This window comes from Phaenicophaeus curvirostris, chromosome 13 (assembly GCF_032191515.1).
Source record: "Phaenicophaeus curvirostris isolate KB17595 chromosome 13, BPBGC_Pcur_1.0, whole genome shotgun sequence".
Taxonomy (NCBI): Eukaryota; Metazoa; Chordata; class Aves; order Cuculiformes; family Cuculidae; genus Phaenicophaeus; species Phaenicophaeus curvirostris.
This window is the reverse complement of record NC_091404.1, coordinates 16,032,818-16,049,897: the sequence shown is the minus strand read 5'-3', so window position 1 is coordinate 16,049,897 and position 17,080 is coordinate 16,032,818. Positions and strand designations below refer to the sequence as shown.

At 41.5% G+C, this 17,080-nt stretch overlaps 1 long non-coding RNA gene across 2 annotated transcripts in view; it reads right to left on the bottom strand.

Annotated features, from left to right (window-relative positions):
• Window positions 1–880: 880 nt before the first annotated feature.
• The window catches only part of LOC138726165 (uncharacterized), a 67,509-nt gene continuing 51,309 nt past the window's right edge, over window positions 881–17,080 (bottom strand). The window contains exons 4-5 of one of the 2 annotated variants that reach the window (XR_011338376.1): window positions 3,269–3,389; window positions 881–1,135 (exon numbers count right to left, since the gene is read on the bottom strand). This is a non-coding gene — a long non-coding RNA (uncharacterized lncRNA). Of the gene's footprint in view, window positions 1,136–2,466; window positions 3,390–17,080 lie in introns of those variants that run through there. The other variant, XR_011338375.1, reaches the window with a different exon arrangement.

Genomic DNA, 17,080 nt, shown 5'->3' with positions numbered 1-17,080 from the left:
GATAGGACTGGTTGGATTCAATGATCCAAGAGGTCTTTTCCAAAGTGGTGATTCTATGATTGTATGACTTAATACCCAGAGGAGTCAATATGGATTGGTCCAGCTCTTCATGGAGAATCTCACCATTGTATCAGGGATGCTGTCAGGGCCAATGGGAGTGGAGAGCTCATGCCTGTTACTCTTCAAGGTTTCTGGCAGGGTGCTTAACCCCCCCAAAAGGAGAGCTCAGTCAGGTTAGGGAGATGATGTACGGCAGGGTTGCAAGCAGTTTTCAAGCTGACTGGATGAGGTGATGTGAGAGGAGGGTGATGATGAGCTGTCAGTTAAAGAATATAACAGGAGACTTCTAATATATTTGAAAGATGTGCAGATGGATTTTGCTTCCCAGTAAGGAGAGGCTGAAGCAGCAAGCTGAGAGAACAAAATCCCCTGTATCACTGAGCTCTTGGTGAAGCAGGAAACAGGTCCTTTTATTAATGAACTCCTCAAAGAGATTAAGGAATTTTGAAGGCAGCATCTATCTGTCTCTAGATTCAGCTTCCCACGTGACAAATGCTTTTGCTATGAGAGTGAGTATCTGACCTTTTCCTTCCCATCTCTCCTGCAGCTGCACTACTCAGCCTGCTCATTAACAGTGCTTAGTTATTAACCTCAGAATAACTCAAGAGAAAAGCCTAGAGAAAGCTGCAGCCTCCATTCTTAAATGCTGTGTTGCAGGGTAAATGAATGGAGCACATACCATATTCCTGCACCCAGGAGAGTTCTCCTGCAAGTGACTCATGTTTTGGAAACTGCCAGTGTAACACTTTTGGAAGTACCTGTGTGAATTTACCAGAAATATTTTAGTTGACCCAGTAAAGTCCCTAAGATTTGTGGATCCATAGCTTCACATGAGGTATAAACAGAAGATAAAGTGGATCTTCTCATCCTTTTCCTTCTTTGCCATACATAGACATATGCTTAAAACACAGAAAGTACAAAGCAAGAGTCTGAAGGGAAAGGTGCTGGCAGGAGCCTGCTGACAACTCTGATGCTCTCTGACACTCTCGGATGCTGGTTCCTTGCTGTGGCTGTTGCAAGCACAGCTGCTGCTTGTTCAGTTGCTGTCAACACCCCCGTGCTGATGGTGGAGAGCCTGTGGGAAACAGAGTTTTGCTTTTCAGGTAGTTGTGTTGAGAAAATTCCTGAGAGTTGTGCTTAGGTAGAAGTTGGAGAATGAACTGGCTCCCAGAATATACTTGAATTTTGAATGACAATGGGAGTAGAGGCTTGCAACTCTCTTAAATGAAGGAGAGCTAGATGGTAGCAGTGACTGTTTACGTAGCCTCACAGGTAATGACTTCTAATCTTGGAAGCACTAACATACCTAAGAAATTGTTAATTGCAACTAGGTGGAGTACAGAGTCGTTGTCCTATCCATAGTTTGTCCCTGGCTTTTGCAGAAGAGCTGCTTTATTTCCTTCCCTTCCACTGACAATTTGGTTTGGGGAAGCAATAAAGTGTCTCTCTAAAATAAAGACTTTTACCTGACTTCTAAGATCGTTCCCTCTTTCTAATATTCAGTAATTATATTTTATTTCATATCTCCATATTTAATTGGCAAGATAGGAAGTCTAATTACAAACCTGGAGCTCAGCTGCCTTCACTGGAGGCTGTGTCAAGGTGTGCCAGCCCATTTCTGAAGTGAGCCAGTAGCTGGCATGCCACCTCACAGCCTCCAGACATACTGATACGACTTGCAAAAGCCTCTGGATGCTAGTTTCTATTCATTTTACAAGGCTCTTCAATAAATGATCAAGTACTGTCCTCCAGTACTTGTACTCTCTAGTAATGTGATATTCATCTTAAGGCAGTGATATTTGTCATGAGCTACCAGTTTCACTTTTTGCAGAAACAAAGGCCAAAGAGATCATAAAGCTGTGTGACCATTTCATCTTCTTCCCGATAAGGTAATATTTTCTCCTATGGCTTTTCTACATCCTGTAGTCACCTTCCACTATGATTTTGCTAGTTTACATAAGGTAAGAGGGTTACTCAAGGTTACTCAGATTCTAAGAAACAGCTGGGCTGCTGGAGAATAATATCTGCACAATTCAATGCATGACATTTTTCTTTGTGCTACTAAAGATGTAGTCTTTCAAACAACATGGAAAGCAAACTTCTAAGCACATACTGTCATTAGCTATCTAACTGCACTTTTGAAGGAGATTGTCCCAGTAAATTCCCATTTAGGTAACCTACTGTGAAGTATGACTCAGGAAAATAAATATGCAAAAACATAAGTCGGGCTTTTTGTGTGATCGTGTTCCAGTGTGTTCCTCACCTGTTTGTATTTACTGGTTTTCCTCAGACTTTTGTAGGAAGCAGAACGGAAACAATAGTAATTTATTTGATCAAATATCACTAAGCAATAGTCATTCATTTAGCTCATTTCTTTTGCCAGCCTAACAAGTAAAAGAGAGAAAATTAATGAACATCGATGTGTTAAATAAGATGAGGTTACTTTGGATTGCAAAAATCCCACAGATAAATTGATTTTGTATTTTCTGCACTTCTTTTCTGTAGTTTCTCCTTTCCCTCTTTAAATTCCCTCATGGCTTCAAATGGAAAAGATGTTTTCTAGTTCCTGTCAGAGGAACTCGGGTAGTGCTAACGTGTGCCACAGCACAAGAGCATCTCATGTGCTGGATGCATGTAAAGCAGTGCCTCCAAATAAACTCTTGTGGAGGTTGCTCTTTATTTCTCAGGGCTATGTGAGAACGGTCAGAAGAACAAAAAGCACGTGTTAAATTTCTGAAGTCAACCGAAAGGAGACACAGGGTGATCTTGTGCCTGTTAGAATTTACATTTCTACTCATTCTGTTAAACCACCCAAGCAAGGGCTGCCCATGTCCAAGACTCAGGATAAAGCTTCAGAAACGCTATGCTATCAGTATGTTCCAGCTATACCTAATCCTTCACATCATTTCTCACATGAACAGTCTCACTGACTTCAGCTGGACTTCTCCCAGACCTTCGTTCAGGAATGGCATCTAAGTGTGCCTATCAAAGCACAGCTTCTCTCACTTTTGTTTGCCACTCAGCATTTCTGCCTATATAGCTGCTTTAGACAGGTAAATCCTTCTTCTCCTGCTTCCCCACTCCCCAGATGAAGTGTAGCCTAGAGTAAGAAGGGAAAAGGAAAGAACTTCTTGTTATATTAGGAGTGGTTGAGAATAAAAGGTGCTGTAGAAATGCATTATGGAGATCATTATCACTTATCTCTTACTGCCAAATGTTCTCAGCTGTCGATCTGGTTGAGCCTCTCTGTTGAACGGATCATTATGACTTGCTGTCCATTTCAGATCAAACCAGTCCATCCATCTAACTTCTCTGTGTACTTTCTTTGCCTGTGAAGGTAAAGAAAAATCATCTCTCTGCAGTGTATCTCTGTCAATAAATAGTCTGCGTTTTGCATTAACTAAAACAATCCTTTGACAGTTAGGGAAGATGATTATTACTTAGTGCCTCTTTACTCACTACGCTGCTCTTCGAAACTCAGCTGCGTGCATCAATTTGAAGAGGAAAAATAACAACAGTAAGAGGGAGAAAGACCTCACATCATAAGAAGCTCTGTTTGAGGAGTTTAACTTCCTACAGGAAACTATGCAGCAAATCCTGTCTAGATGCTTACCCAAACATTAAACTCAGCACATTTTTCCTGCTCCCTGGTTTTACATTATGTGGACAAGCCATCCATGTCTTGCTAGAAACTTGACACTGTAGCTGGCAGAGGAGACATCAGCACTTGGAGAAAATAGACTAGACTTTCTTAAAGATCCTTTCTTGTAGGACTTACCAGTGCAATTTTCAGAGATGTTCTTTAGGATCAAAAATAAGAGCTGAGCTTTCTTTTTTCTGTATGGGGTATTAGACTGTGGAGTTCTCAGCATTCCCTTTGGGAAAGTGGCTCTTCAGCTGTTTACCTCTATGGTATTTAGATCTCTTAATTGCTGCTTCTTTATTTTGTTGAAGACTTGATAAGATGCTTCACACTCAAGTATTAAGACAGAGCACACTAGCTGCCCTGGGGCACCGGCACCTACTGATAGATTTCCAATGAGTGCACAGTTCACCCTCCAACCTAAATGCTCAAGGCAAATGGGCAGCTACAAGCTCAATTCCTCCTCTAAAAGCTCATCATCAGAATCAAGAACAAGCCTGAAGGTGATATCATTAAAAACAAATGGTGAGTGCCATAAAGGGTCAACTAGCGATTAAAGCAGAGCACAGAAAGCAAAAAAAATTAAGTTATTAAAACAAGAGCTTTTCTCATTCCTGTGAATGGAAAGTAAAGGATGTATCTCAGCTCCAACATCAGAGAGCTCCTTGATCATTCCATCATGCATCAGAGAGCTCCTTGATCAGCCCTCTGATTGGTGCATCAGTGTTCAATTGTCATTTCTGTGAATGTTTTCTTGTTAATTTTCATTTTACCATACAGAAGAATCAGAGAGACAATGCTTACTGCAAAGGTCCCCTCAGGTTAGAGGTATTTGTGTAAAGGAGTGTCAAAGCACCTGGGCATTTTGCTATGGACAAAGCTAAAGGTCTTTGCCCGAGGCATTCATCTCTTGCCTTTCCAGCAGCCTTGCCAGGCTTCTCCCTTCCCCCAGATGTCTGTGTAGGCAACTGCTCAGCATAACATGAGATGGAATTTGGCCTAGTATCTACCTCTGTAAGGCTGTAATTTTTTTGTCGTTGTTGTCCTTTTGTACCTGATGCATTCGGGAAAAATGCTGATATCTTGGCAAATATCTGGACATCTTTGCTGTTAAGAGAACAGTGATTAATGCGCTTTTTTGTTCTCTCTGATTAAATTAAAACATGTATTCTAACATATCCTGGCGACATTTATAATTGTCCTTGTGTAGCCCAGCTTATCAGGACGCAGTAGCAGGTGTTGTCAGCTCAGCCAGCCAGGATTTTTAATCCTCTATGCCAACCCCTCTGCTGAAGGCCAAGGCCCAGATGCCGCAACCCTTTGCTCGTGCTCATGCTAAGCAGGATTTCTGCAAGCAGTCCTGTTGCCTGGGATGGAGGTTCGGTGACTGAGGACCACAACAAAGCCCTCCTGCAGCCGGTATGCTGGGCAGCAGTGCCGTACGTGCCGTCTTGCAGAGGTCTCTTCTCATTAACCTGCTTGGCTGCACTGGAGATTGGGGAAGGTGGTTTTTAGATTTCTAAAGATCTGTGAGTTCTTGAAACAAACTTTAACGGCTTTATCTTAAATAGACCTTTTTGCTAGTTTATCTCAAAGTGTGTTTTAGTGGAAAGTTGTAGCAGCTTTGATGTGGGAAGAAAACACAGTTTCTGTGAAGAGCCCTTTCTGTGCCCTGTGAAGAGCCCTCTCCTCCTTGCTGTTGATGTAATTCTGAGCAATGTGTCCCACTCCATCACCACCACTGCCCCTCCCATCACATGGAGTGCTCGAATATAGTGGTTTGAGCTGGTTATCAATTCTGAGGTGCCTGCCTTCCCAGTCTGCCCTTATCCCTGCCACAGTGCTCACATTTCATCTTACGGAGGTTACTTGGTTCTCGAGTCAATAAGTTTGTCTGGTGATCTATCCAGAGCTAGGCCCAGCTTTGTGCCAGTTAAGCTCCTTCCCTTTTTCTGCTGAATTTTAGGCAATTGGTGCAATCTTCTTATTTTCAGCCTCCTTTGTCCCTATAGGACAACCTATCCCTCCAAAAAATAACAGTCTACAGACTTGAAGGTTGCCCTTCTTGTTCTAGAACACAGTTGGAATAAGTTGCATTACTACTTTTGCCGTCTTTATCTGAGAAATAAAGAATAAACTGATTGATAGCATTTGCAGAATTGCAGGAGTTGTATGTAAAGGGTCAGGTTTTTCTGTTTCTACCTTTTTGTCATTATTTTCCTTTAAGGAAGGTTAAGTACCTAGAGGTGTTGGCATGTACTGGTTGAATGTCTGAAAAAATTAGTATTAAAAAGAAAGTTTACAAGGTAGGACAGTGTTTGCCATGACATATTCAACAGCTGGAAAAAGGAATGTGTACTTGTGATATTGTTCTGTTGCGACAACTGCTTAGCAAATTTTTCCCGTGCATTGAAAGGAAAAAACAACCCCTAAATTTAATATTTATTTTGGGGACATTTTTTGCTATTTCTCATTCGCGTTGCTTTTCTCCTTTACCTGTCAGCCCCAGACTCATACTAATTCACCGGTTGTGTTTTAGGGATGTAAATCCATTTGCTGTTCTGAAATGTCCATAACATGGATCTGGTAGGAGCTCTGTTAGAGCATTAATCAAAACCATCACATAAATGATGTGTCTGATCATAATAACAGACACTCAGGGTTACCATTGATTTGGAAGAAGACGTGCAATAGACAACTGAGGTTTTTATCAAAGCATTTCTGGGCAGTGAGTTACCATGGCAGTTGCAGTAGGATAAAACACTGTAGGATCTTTGAGGAGTCTGTTCTAATTTTATAGGATGCATTGTCCAGGAATTCAAAGCACCCCGTTAAGTTTCACTACGCTATTGTAAGGTGGGTAAATATGATTAGATCCATTATCAGACTGGCAAAAAGAGATATAGAAGTGATATGACTCCCCCACTGTGTCATATATACCGCTGGTGTCAACTCAGTGTCCTCTTCTGTCGTGTACGCCTGCCACAGCCCAGCCAGGCAGCTGCAGGGTATCTGATGGCCCCTTTGTGCAGTTTTGCAGTCTCAGGTGTGGTTGTGTTTTCCCAGCGGTGTCTATTCCAGGTCTCTGAGAGAGTCACCCCGTAGTGAATATTTTACATGTTTTACTTGATGTATCTAAAAGCAGAGTTCATTAAGCAGTCCTAAAAAAAGCCCTACCACACAGTTCATGCCTTCATTAGTGTCTGTTTGCTGACAGCGCTTTTATCAGCCCCACCATCCACTTGAAGTGTTACTGTTGAAATCAGTAGACTGTGCCTTTACTCCCACACGGAGCATTTGTGGCTGAGACCATATCTTCTCCCTACCTACATGACCTAGGCTCTCACAGCCTTGATGTTGTACTCTTCTGTGTCCCTGTCACAGCTCCTGTTGATTACTGAGCAGCAGCAGCTCTCCTCCTGGGAGCTTCTACCCATGCAGTTACCAGCCAGAACTTCCCCTTGAGCTGAGTATTTTTATTAAAAATTACTCCCATAGGCTGATTGTTATTATTATTCTTTTTAATCCTGCTATTGTCTCCCTTAGGCCAGTCAAACTAAGAAGAGAGAAACTTTAATCTGTGATTGCTTTTACACTTGTTTGTGTTTCACACACGCTGGGAGGTGCGAGGCTCCTGCATGTGCTCCCCCAGTGTGCTGCTTCATTACATTCCAAACATTCTTGTTGCAGTTGGTTTTCTCCTTTTAAAAGCAATCTGTACTCTAAAGAAGAAAACAACTCTTTCTTAGTCCTGTCTTCCTTGCTAGTGTTGATCTACCTTTGTCAAGGCATGGGATTATCCAGGGCTGTCTCTGGACCTTTCCAGCAGTGAACGCTTGGGATGGGGGAGAAAGGAGCACAGCCGTGCTTAGCCTCAAAGCCAGCCTTAAAGAGATTCAGCTTTCTCTGGCAAGGGACCACCTGCAGTATTTTACTTTTGAGCTCATTCCAGCTCTAAGATCTTGTCTAATCTGTGAACACAGGGAGTTCAGCATGGTTGGGAAGGCCAGCAGTGGTCCTTCAAAGGGAGCCTCAGTGATCCCTGTTCAGCACCAGTGCGATGCATGGACCTCTAGGCCAGCTACTGCTCAAGATGTGGTCCAGCAAATGGAAAAGGGCAAATGCAAACTAAACCTGCAGTCGTGCATCATGGCAAACTTTCAGCTCAACCCCGCAGTCTGCTCTCTTGGAGCATGAACATGTAACTCTGGTGATGGGAACCCGTGTGTGCGCACTGTGGGCACAGACCTTTGAAAGAGCAGAGCAGAGCAAGCTCTTTTCTTCTTGTTCTTTCTCAGAAAGCACGCAGAAGGGGTACAAGCAATAGGCCAAACAATTTTTTAGCTGTTTAATTAAAAAAATCATGCTGTTGCTGACTTCATCCTTCAAAATCTCGACTGCCCAAAGCCTTATGTTTTCCTCAGTTACCAGCCCCATGGCAAGAAGACAGTGCTGATACACCCTTCTGCCCTTCCAGCCCTGCTGCTATTCTTGTAGTGGTGACCATTAACCAGGGTGGTTTCTGAAAGTCACAGCATCCAGCAAACCAGCCCCTTCTTTGTTCCTCCTGTCGTGGCATCCAGTTAACAGAAGTAATTGTCTCATCCAGTCTGGGCCCATTTAGCTACAGCTTCTTATCTCCCTTTTCTTCATTATTTTGTGATCTCCTCAAGGCTGACTTTTTGGTCATGTTTTTATAGCATGCTATAAACTTCTTGCTCAAACCTTCCCATTCTTTTCTTCCTCAGCCCTTCTTACAAAGGGCTCCCATGGGACCCTTGCTCTTCCCTATGCTTCGTTTCATAATTCTCCACCCTGGTCTCAAAAATTATATGATAGATCTTGCTGATTCACCAATAAAATTGAGCAGAATAATTTGGATTTTTTTTAAGTAATTTTAAACACACCTTAAATCAGTCCTATTGATTCTTCTCATGTGGCGCCTGGTAGGTGTTTTCAGAGAAGGAGAAAAAAAAAAAAGCATCATTTTTATTCTTTTTTTCCTGACTTTTGGCTTTCATGGCAGCACAATATTTGACTCTCTGCTCCTTGTCTTGCTCTTAAACAGTTTATCAAATCTTCTTCAACAATTACTGTCTGGTCCTCTATTATTCACTTTCACTAGCTTGATTCTTTCCCATCAATCAGCTTTCTTTTCCCTCTCCAGCCTGCATTCTGTCAGCATGAAAGTCTCCTGCCTTGAACTGCAATCCAAGGTAAATGCAGACTTTTAACCCTTCCCACAAGTGCCCAGCCCTCTTTACCTTAATGCCAATGCAGCAATTAATTTTCTGTCTCCCGAGTTCAGCTTAAGCGGTTTGAGCTCTCCATCATCTTCCCAGTCTTTCTCTCTCTTTGCAAGCGTGGGATTTCTGAGTCAATAAAATGGTCTTATGCAGTTTTTGCTTACCACCTCAATGACATGTTTCATTGATGTTTTGGGGGGTGCTGCAAGTTTTTAGAGCTAAAGCAAACCCTGTTGCAGTGCTATGGCTTCTCACTGATTTCTGTGTTCTTTGAATGAATCTCTGTTAAAGAACTCATCACCCTAAGAACATCTCCTCCATCTATGTAATTGTTTTCAAGTAAGGCTGTAGGGAGGTGGTTTTGCTCCTGAAAACAAAAGTTGTCTGTTCACTATGACCACAGAAGAGGATTCTATCCCATGTTCTGCTGTGGCCCCTGGTGTGTTCTTGTCTTCTTTACATTTGAATCTCTCTGCATCTTCACTTCCCCCACTTTCACTGTCCAAAGTGTCGGTATTGCAGGAAGCATTCACCTCAGAGCCTTCATGTGTTTACATTTTAAACGTTCTCAGAGAAATGAGTTTTCATAAGTAGGAAGTAAAACTCTGGTTTTATCATAATCATTAATAAAGCAATTAAATTGGTCCACGAGCTATAAAATTCAAAGACCTTTGGTAGGTCATGCTTAGAAGTACATGTCTTTCGTATTAGTGAAGTGATAACATTCAAAAGGAAATGAAAAATGTTTTCTGCTCTTTACATGAAGAAAAACGTGTTAGAATTTTACTGGATTATTAAACTGAATTTTTTGGGGGGATATTCTTACTCAATGCTATTTAGTCTCAGAAAAACGTGTGAAATACTGTATTTTTTCCATGAAAAAAAGGTAGTTTTAAGGTGAAAAAAAAATTTTTGTTTATGAAAAGTATGTGATTTTGTACAACCCCAAAGCCCCAGTCATAAAACTGTTCTTGCAGCAGCCTGCCACCAGTAGCAGCAGTATGTGTGGACCAGCACAATTGTAAGACAGGGGGAGGGATGGAATCTTACGCTCTGCAGGCTGGTGTCTGATCATATTGCTCATATGGAGGGAACTGGAAAGAGTAATGCTATCTGTGCTTCATATCAATTAGTATCAAAACTACTTAGTTGGCTGAGATATGCTTCCTCTGAATCCTCATTTTGGGTTTCTATGATGTTTCTGTAGTCTCCTATGAAGTTACATTTCCATAAAAAAATTCCATTTTTCCTGCTTATTTTTTGTTGAGTAGAAAGTCTCCTTAATTATATAATTTTTTTTTTCAATAACTCCTCATCTAGGTCAGCATTTTTAGAATGCCAGTTTCCTGGTTGTTATATCGCTACGCCTCAAATCCTTAACTTTAAACAGTAAATGTCTTGGAACAGCTCTTGCTTTTCTTTTGCTTCCTTCCTTCAGAGAGCTGATTTTTTCCTCTCGTCATAGTCTCCATTCCAGCTTCAACCCATTTATCAATTTATAAGTCTCGCTTCTTCCAGAATAGTTTTTCAGATACGTATTTTTAGATGAGAGCTGTTCCATCTTTCCAAAATGATCACTTCAACCTCAGCCACTGGAGCTCAGACATACAATATTTAAATTATTATTTATAGTACAGGAACATGCGGAGACTTTCATTAAAGATAAGGCATTAGACATGTGCCTTGATGAGTAAAGGCACAGTGAATGATAGTCTCTGCTCTGAGCACTCTTAAGCCTGGGTGGACTTGCTGGGAGAACTTAAGGAGAAATTTACCCCAGACACAGATTAGAATCACCCAGTGCTGGTTATGGTCTCCAAGACTTGTCAGAATTACCCAGCCCTGCCTTCCCCATCAGTACCGACCCCTCTCAGTGTGATGCTGCTTTTGTCTCAGCACAGAAAAAGCAAGAGAGACGGCAGAGTGGGACTGAACACTGGTACAAGGGAACTGAGTGCCATGAGAACACAGTCACCCAAGGGAGATGTCAGGCGAACTCAGAAGGGTGTATCTGCCTCCACCATGCAGAAAAGTGCAGTCCAGTGATCCCCAGAGCTGCACTCATGGTGGTGTAGCTCTAGGGCATGATAATGACATACTGCCTTGAGATAACATATTACGTATACAAATATGACCAGACAATTCCAGATTCCAGCATTTTTCCAGTCATTGCTAGAGGTTCCTTTTCTCCAGTGTGTCCCTAATTCTTTTGATTCCTCAGCTAGTACCAACTCACAATCTGTTAGACTTCTACAGAGTCCATTGCATTTCTGTACTGAAAGAAACCTTTCTACTTGGGTTACCATATATAGCTCCAAATTTTGTCACTAAGTGGTGTAAATTAGTTCTGTGTGACTTGATGGATTTTCTCCCTCCCCCTTGATAACAGTGATAAAAGATCTGACCCCTTTCTGGGCATTTGTAAAACCAAACATACAAAATCTAATTTGTTTGGGTTCAGGCTTTTAATTGCTTTACCATCGCAACATGAAACTGAATGCTCTAGCAATCTTGGGGATTGATCGACTGATTTATAATAAGGGACTTGACCTGAGAAGGGTTATCACCCTTAGATGTAGTAATATAAACCTTTCTGGTTAGTCAGGATGTTGGTGTTGACTTCTGTTGGGGAAGGATTTAGGGTACAGCTACTGAATCCTGCTGTGGTTGCTGATGAAATCTCCCATTGAAATGGTCTTCCAAGCTGCGCTTCTTATCAGGACTGAAACTATAAGAGAGAAATAAAACTTAACAGCACTGGCCAGGGCTTCTCTCTGCTCCCAGGTGTCTGAAAATCAGGCCACGTTTCCTGACCTAAGAGGGAGGAACAAAATCCCCCGCAGATTTGATTTGGTTGGTTTGGGGTTTGACTGCTCAAAATTAGGAATGCAAAGCAAAACCAATACTTACATGCAGAACATTTCTGGTTTTAAACTACCTCTAATTAATTTAGGTCTTTTTTGCCCTGAACCATACATTGTACAACCTTCTTTAGCCTTTCAGAGGCAGCCCAGGTTTAGCCTTCTGTTTGTACTGATGAATATCAAGTCAGAATAATTCTTTTCTCCCCAGAGAAATCCCCCGTGTTTTACTCATAAATAAAAAAGAAAAGGCAGAAACATTCTTGATGGTATTTTTGCAATTTGACTTTGCCATCAGAATAGAACTGCACACATACAGCTCTTGTCGTCCCTAAAACTTACATTTTGAAAGTTCTTTGAAGATGTAAATTACAGATCTTTCATATGAAAAGTTAATGAAGGACTCTAAACAAAATAAAATAGAAATGATGACATGAAAGAGCCTTCTTATGGCTTCAATAACAAGATAAACAGTTTAATATTCCACATACTGCATTAAAAATAACAGCTGGGCTCTGTGGAGACGAATCCCCTAACTCAGCTACATTGGTTTTCACATTAGCCAAGGACAATTAAGGAGACTAATGTCTCTCCCTCAACTGTCACCTCCTTTTGGCCCTTGGAAACACTGAGGCAGCCAACACTTGCTAAGTTTTAGCAGACACCACAAGTACTTTAACAAATACAGTAGTAAAGTGCCATTACCAGCAACACTTCAGTAGCCTCCGAAGTGATAGACATATACTGTATTGACAGCCTAGAATTTTAATGAGCTATAGCTGTATTGATTGTTCTTTTTTCTCTTCCTCCAGTTCAGACAAGAGGAAACAAGAACCAGCATTTCATTAAAGGAGACTTTGTCCAGTGATTCATATTTCATGAATACTTGTGATCGAACATGTCTTGTAAAATAACCAATTAATTCAGCCATGTTAAGACTCAGGTTGAAAACTGGAAACTACAGAATTGCATTTATAGAAGCCTGGGAAGGCACAATGTTCAAAACTTCCTACTGTATAAAAAGTTCCCAAACACGATTTTGATCCACATCCCTTGGTTCATTTCATTTCACTTTCTACTTCTCGGCTTTCCTGACAGCTTCTCCTGTGTATATTGTTCTGTGTGACTATTGCATCGTGCTGTTCACAGCTGAGGATGTTTCAAGGTACAATGCCCATTTTTCTGCGAGTGTTTTTTTTTAGCGGTGGTGGGTTTTGACAGCATCACGAATTCAAGTTAAAAGTGACCAAAAGAGCAGGAGAAGGAGTAGCCTGCAATAATGATGTGCAAATTGTGTTAATTTCATAGTGGGATCCTGCTTTTTGATAGGATTTAATGCATAATGAGCTCCTGAGACGTTATTTTTGCTTCAAAGCTTTGCTGAGTACTAGATCCTATTAAATTCTTGCAGTGAACACACCAAAAAAATACTTTGAGCTAATTTTAATAATTTTTAATTGAAGGAATATTTTTATTCCAATTTGAATATTCAAGCTGTTTAAAAGTTAACACATTCTCAAAGTATTCATCAGTCCTTTCCTTCCATAATATCTTTATTTAGGCAGCCTGTGGTGCTTTTTTTTTGGCAGAGGGGGGTGCTTTTTTTGTCCCAGATTGTTTTTCAGACCCGATGGAAACAAATTAAGACATTTTTTGCTATTTATTTCTTTTAAAGTGCCTGCATGCTGCAGTTTAATCTCTATTCTTTTTATTGCTGTTTTATAGTCTACCATTATTGCTTGTTTGTTTCCTTTTCTTTTTCCTAAAAGCAGAAGCAAAATACAAATTTCCTTGCTAGTCCTTTCTTGTGTCATAGCAGGAGCTAGATTTGTGTGTATGTGTGTCATGCTCGGTAACATATGTATTTCGTTCTTAGTAGCGTTGTTGTATTACATTAAATCTTGGGGACCCCAACAGAGACTGGCATCTCAGGTTGCAGAGACAGCTAGCAGGAGACCAAACAGCATCGCTATCTACATATATAAACAAGAAATGTGTTTTACTGTCATGTTTCGGGAAGGGAAAGTAGAAGCAGAGAGATTCAGTGACCTGGTCCAAGCCTTCCTAAAGATCTGTGATTCGTTCCCGTAGCTGCAAGACTTTTTCTTAGCTCGATTTTTCCTCTCAACCTTATCCCTGCTCTCCAAAATCACAGGGAAAGCTGGAGGACAGCAGGCAATCATATGGCAAAGGAAACACAGCTTCACAGTTTGTCTCTTATACCACTCTGCTCATTTTAAGCATGATATAGGCTAAGAAATTGATGTTAAAATGACAGCTGTGCTGAAGGCAAACCCTGACTAAACAAACCCTGTGCCTGAGGCGCTCTTACGTGATGACCACTCAAGCTACCACAGGCACAAAGAGCTTCTACTTGCAACAGGATTTGGGGCTAGCAGAGGTGAATGCTGGTGATGCAGGCGTGCATCATCCCAACTTGCCTATCAGTTCCTTCTGGCGTCAACAGGGCGTGTGCAGCCTAACACTTTGGTGACAGAGGTGGAATGCAGCCATGGGCTTAGCTGCGAGCACTGAAGGCTTTTTTGGTTTGCAGCTGTGGTGGCCCAGGACTCTTTCCCTGCTGCTTTTTCTCTGGTAAATGAGAGTGACCCTAAGGAGTCTGGTAGTCTTTCTGTCTCCATCTCCATCTTAATTTTTAGGGATCAGAGGCAGATTGTTAAGTCATGGCTTTGAGATGTTTGGGGTGACCTTGAGGAGGCTCCAACTACAACTCGAAACTGCAAATGGTGAATGCAGTAAGCAGATTAAGAGTCTGGCACTCTGGCAAATCTCAAGACCTAGTCTTATGTTGCTATTTTTTCCCTATGGCAAACTTACAGATTTCAGAACGACTTTGCTGTAGCAGTGACTTGAAAATTATAGTGAGTGAGTGTTCCCTTTTAAATAATGGATTATGAGGCAAAGATTAATTTTTGCTCAATTTTCACACTAATTCAGTGCCTTGCTGCCAGCAGAAGCATAAAGAGGGCATGAATTCACAGTGGCTTTCTTTTCTTTCAAAGTCTTAGTACGCTTTTATTGGATGGGACTGTTTGTGATAAAACTCCCATCATTCATATCTGGCTGCCTACCTAACCACAGGACTTTGACATCTCTGGAACGTCCTTTGGATAGTGTCGTCAGTAAAGATAGTTAAACCATTCCTCAGCTTCTTCAATGCCTGTCAAAGGAAACTAGTCCTCTTCTGCTACCCACAGAAGGTCATATACCAACAATCCCTATGACAGCCAGCACTGCAGCTGCCAGGAACTGCTTATTTTTAGGCCAATTGAAAAGGGGAAGAAGGGGAAAAGAGGGCGAAAGACAGAGAGAAGGAAAGAGAGAAAGACATTCAGCTGAGAAGAGGTGAAACCAGAAGTGCTATGTCCCATAGGCATTTATCAGCCCAAATGAAATGGAAACAGTGAAAGGGAAACACTGCTTTGCTTTTCTCAAAATTGTATTTCCAGTTGAATGAGTCAAAAAGAAAATATCCTTTCCTTTTCCTGTGATTTTGAGAGATCTGTTTGCTAAGTCTGCAGGCTTAGTAGGAGAGACAAGGAGTATTTATTTTCCATATATGTTGGTAATTTATGAGGTTGCTAGAAATGCAGAGTTTCTGGAAGTAAAATCAGGCCATGAAATAAAAAGGGTTTTATTCAAATATCCCAGCTTATTAATTCTTTCTAATTCTTCACAGAGGAGGAGATGAGTGAAGATGCACACGAGGTTTACTGAATTTTAAGAAGGAGAACATGCAGTAAAAGTAGCAATTGCAAGTATACTTTCAAAATAGAAAAAGGGGAAAGATAAGTGAATTTTATTAGGGTTTGAAATGTAATTGAATTTTCCTTTTCCTATTTTGCCATCAAAGATGTCAGAAAGAAGTTTACTGTTCTGGAAAAGGGTCTTGCATTGCTAACTAACCTGCATAAAGTGGCTTCACCTTCTTGTGCAGCAGGGTGTGACTGACGGGATGTAAATGCAGTCCTTATCTATGACACATGAATGGGTGGAGAGGAGATTTAGAGCCTTGAGCAAGAAATAAGATGCAACTATTGCTTTCAGTGGAAATTAGTGTTCCACCAGCAGCAGAAATGGGACTAAACGTATTGTTCGTTATGAGGAATGTTAACTACCCCTTCCAGTGAGTGTCCATCAGTATGCGTGGCTCGGTGTTGTATTATTGTCCTGCCTTAACCTCCAGAAGCCTCCAAGAGGATGAGGGGCTGGAGGAGGATTCTGCTACATGAGTGCTGTAAGAAACATAGAAAAATAGAGGTTCTGTTAAAGCGTTATAAATTCTTAGGCTAGGATGCTGCACCTGAGTGCCTCAAAAGCTTTCAGAAACCTATCCTTTTAAAATGCTGTTTGGAAGAAAAGTGTCAGCATAGCATAACCCTTCAGTATCTGTTGGCTTCTTGTCAGCACTCTCTCCCTGGGCACGCCACGCTTCCTGGGGCCTGCTTTACACTGATATTTGGATCTGGAAATGGAGAACACATAAAAGTGAAAGTGTATTGAATGCTATGGTGATATGTTAGCTGATATTGATCTCACAGAGCAATTGTTTGGAAGCCTTCACCAAATCAAGTCCTTTCTATTAGCTAACTACAGAAAAATGCAAATGTCCCAATAAATAACTCCTTTCTTGTCAGATTCATAGGCCCCGCACTGCCTTCTCCCACCCCTTATTCTCAAGATTTGTAACACTGAGTATACTCAAAATTTCCCAGCTGACTTCAGAGTGTCTGTTAGTTTTCACTCAAAAATTGGAACTCCCTATGCTTTTGGATGTGAAGGACAAGGGTGAAAATAAAGCTCACGTCCTTCGCAGTTGGATCGTTTTCTTGGCTAAGAGGAGCACCTAAGGCCCAGAATGTCAGTCACCACCCAGCTCAATGAGCTAAATGAGACAGGGAGGGCAGAAGTTAAGATCTCCTTCCTTGAATTAAACTGATTTGGGCTCTGTAATTGAGGCAAATGGCATAAAGTAAGGAAAAAGGTTACTGCAGTGGCACCGAGCGGAAGTGTAAGCCTCCTTCACACCTTGGCATGTCCTGACCTTGTGTGCCCACCTCACCTACTCATCCCCGCAGGGGTTGGCTGTGATCTCCGGTGCCCCATGAGTCCATCTCCGGCAGAAGGTACATCAAAGCTGGCAGTGTGTTGTAGAGGAGCTGTACTTCTCCTGGAGTGTCAGTTGGCTGGATGACACTGAGCAGTTTCACAAGGCAGGAATAGACTGGAAGTCTGTGATGAGACCGTGC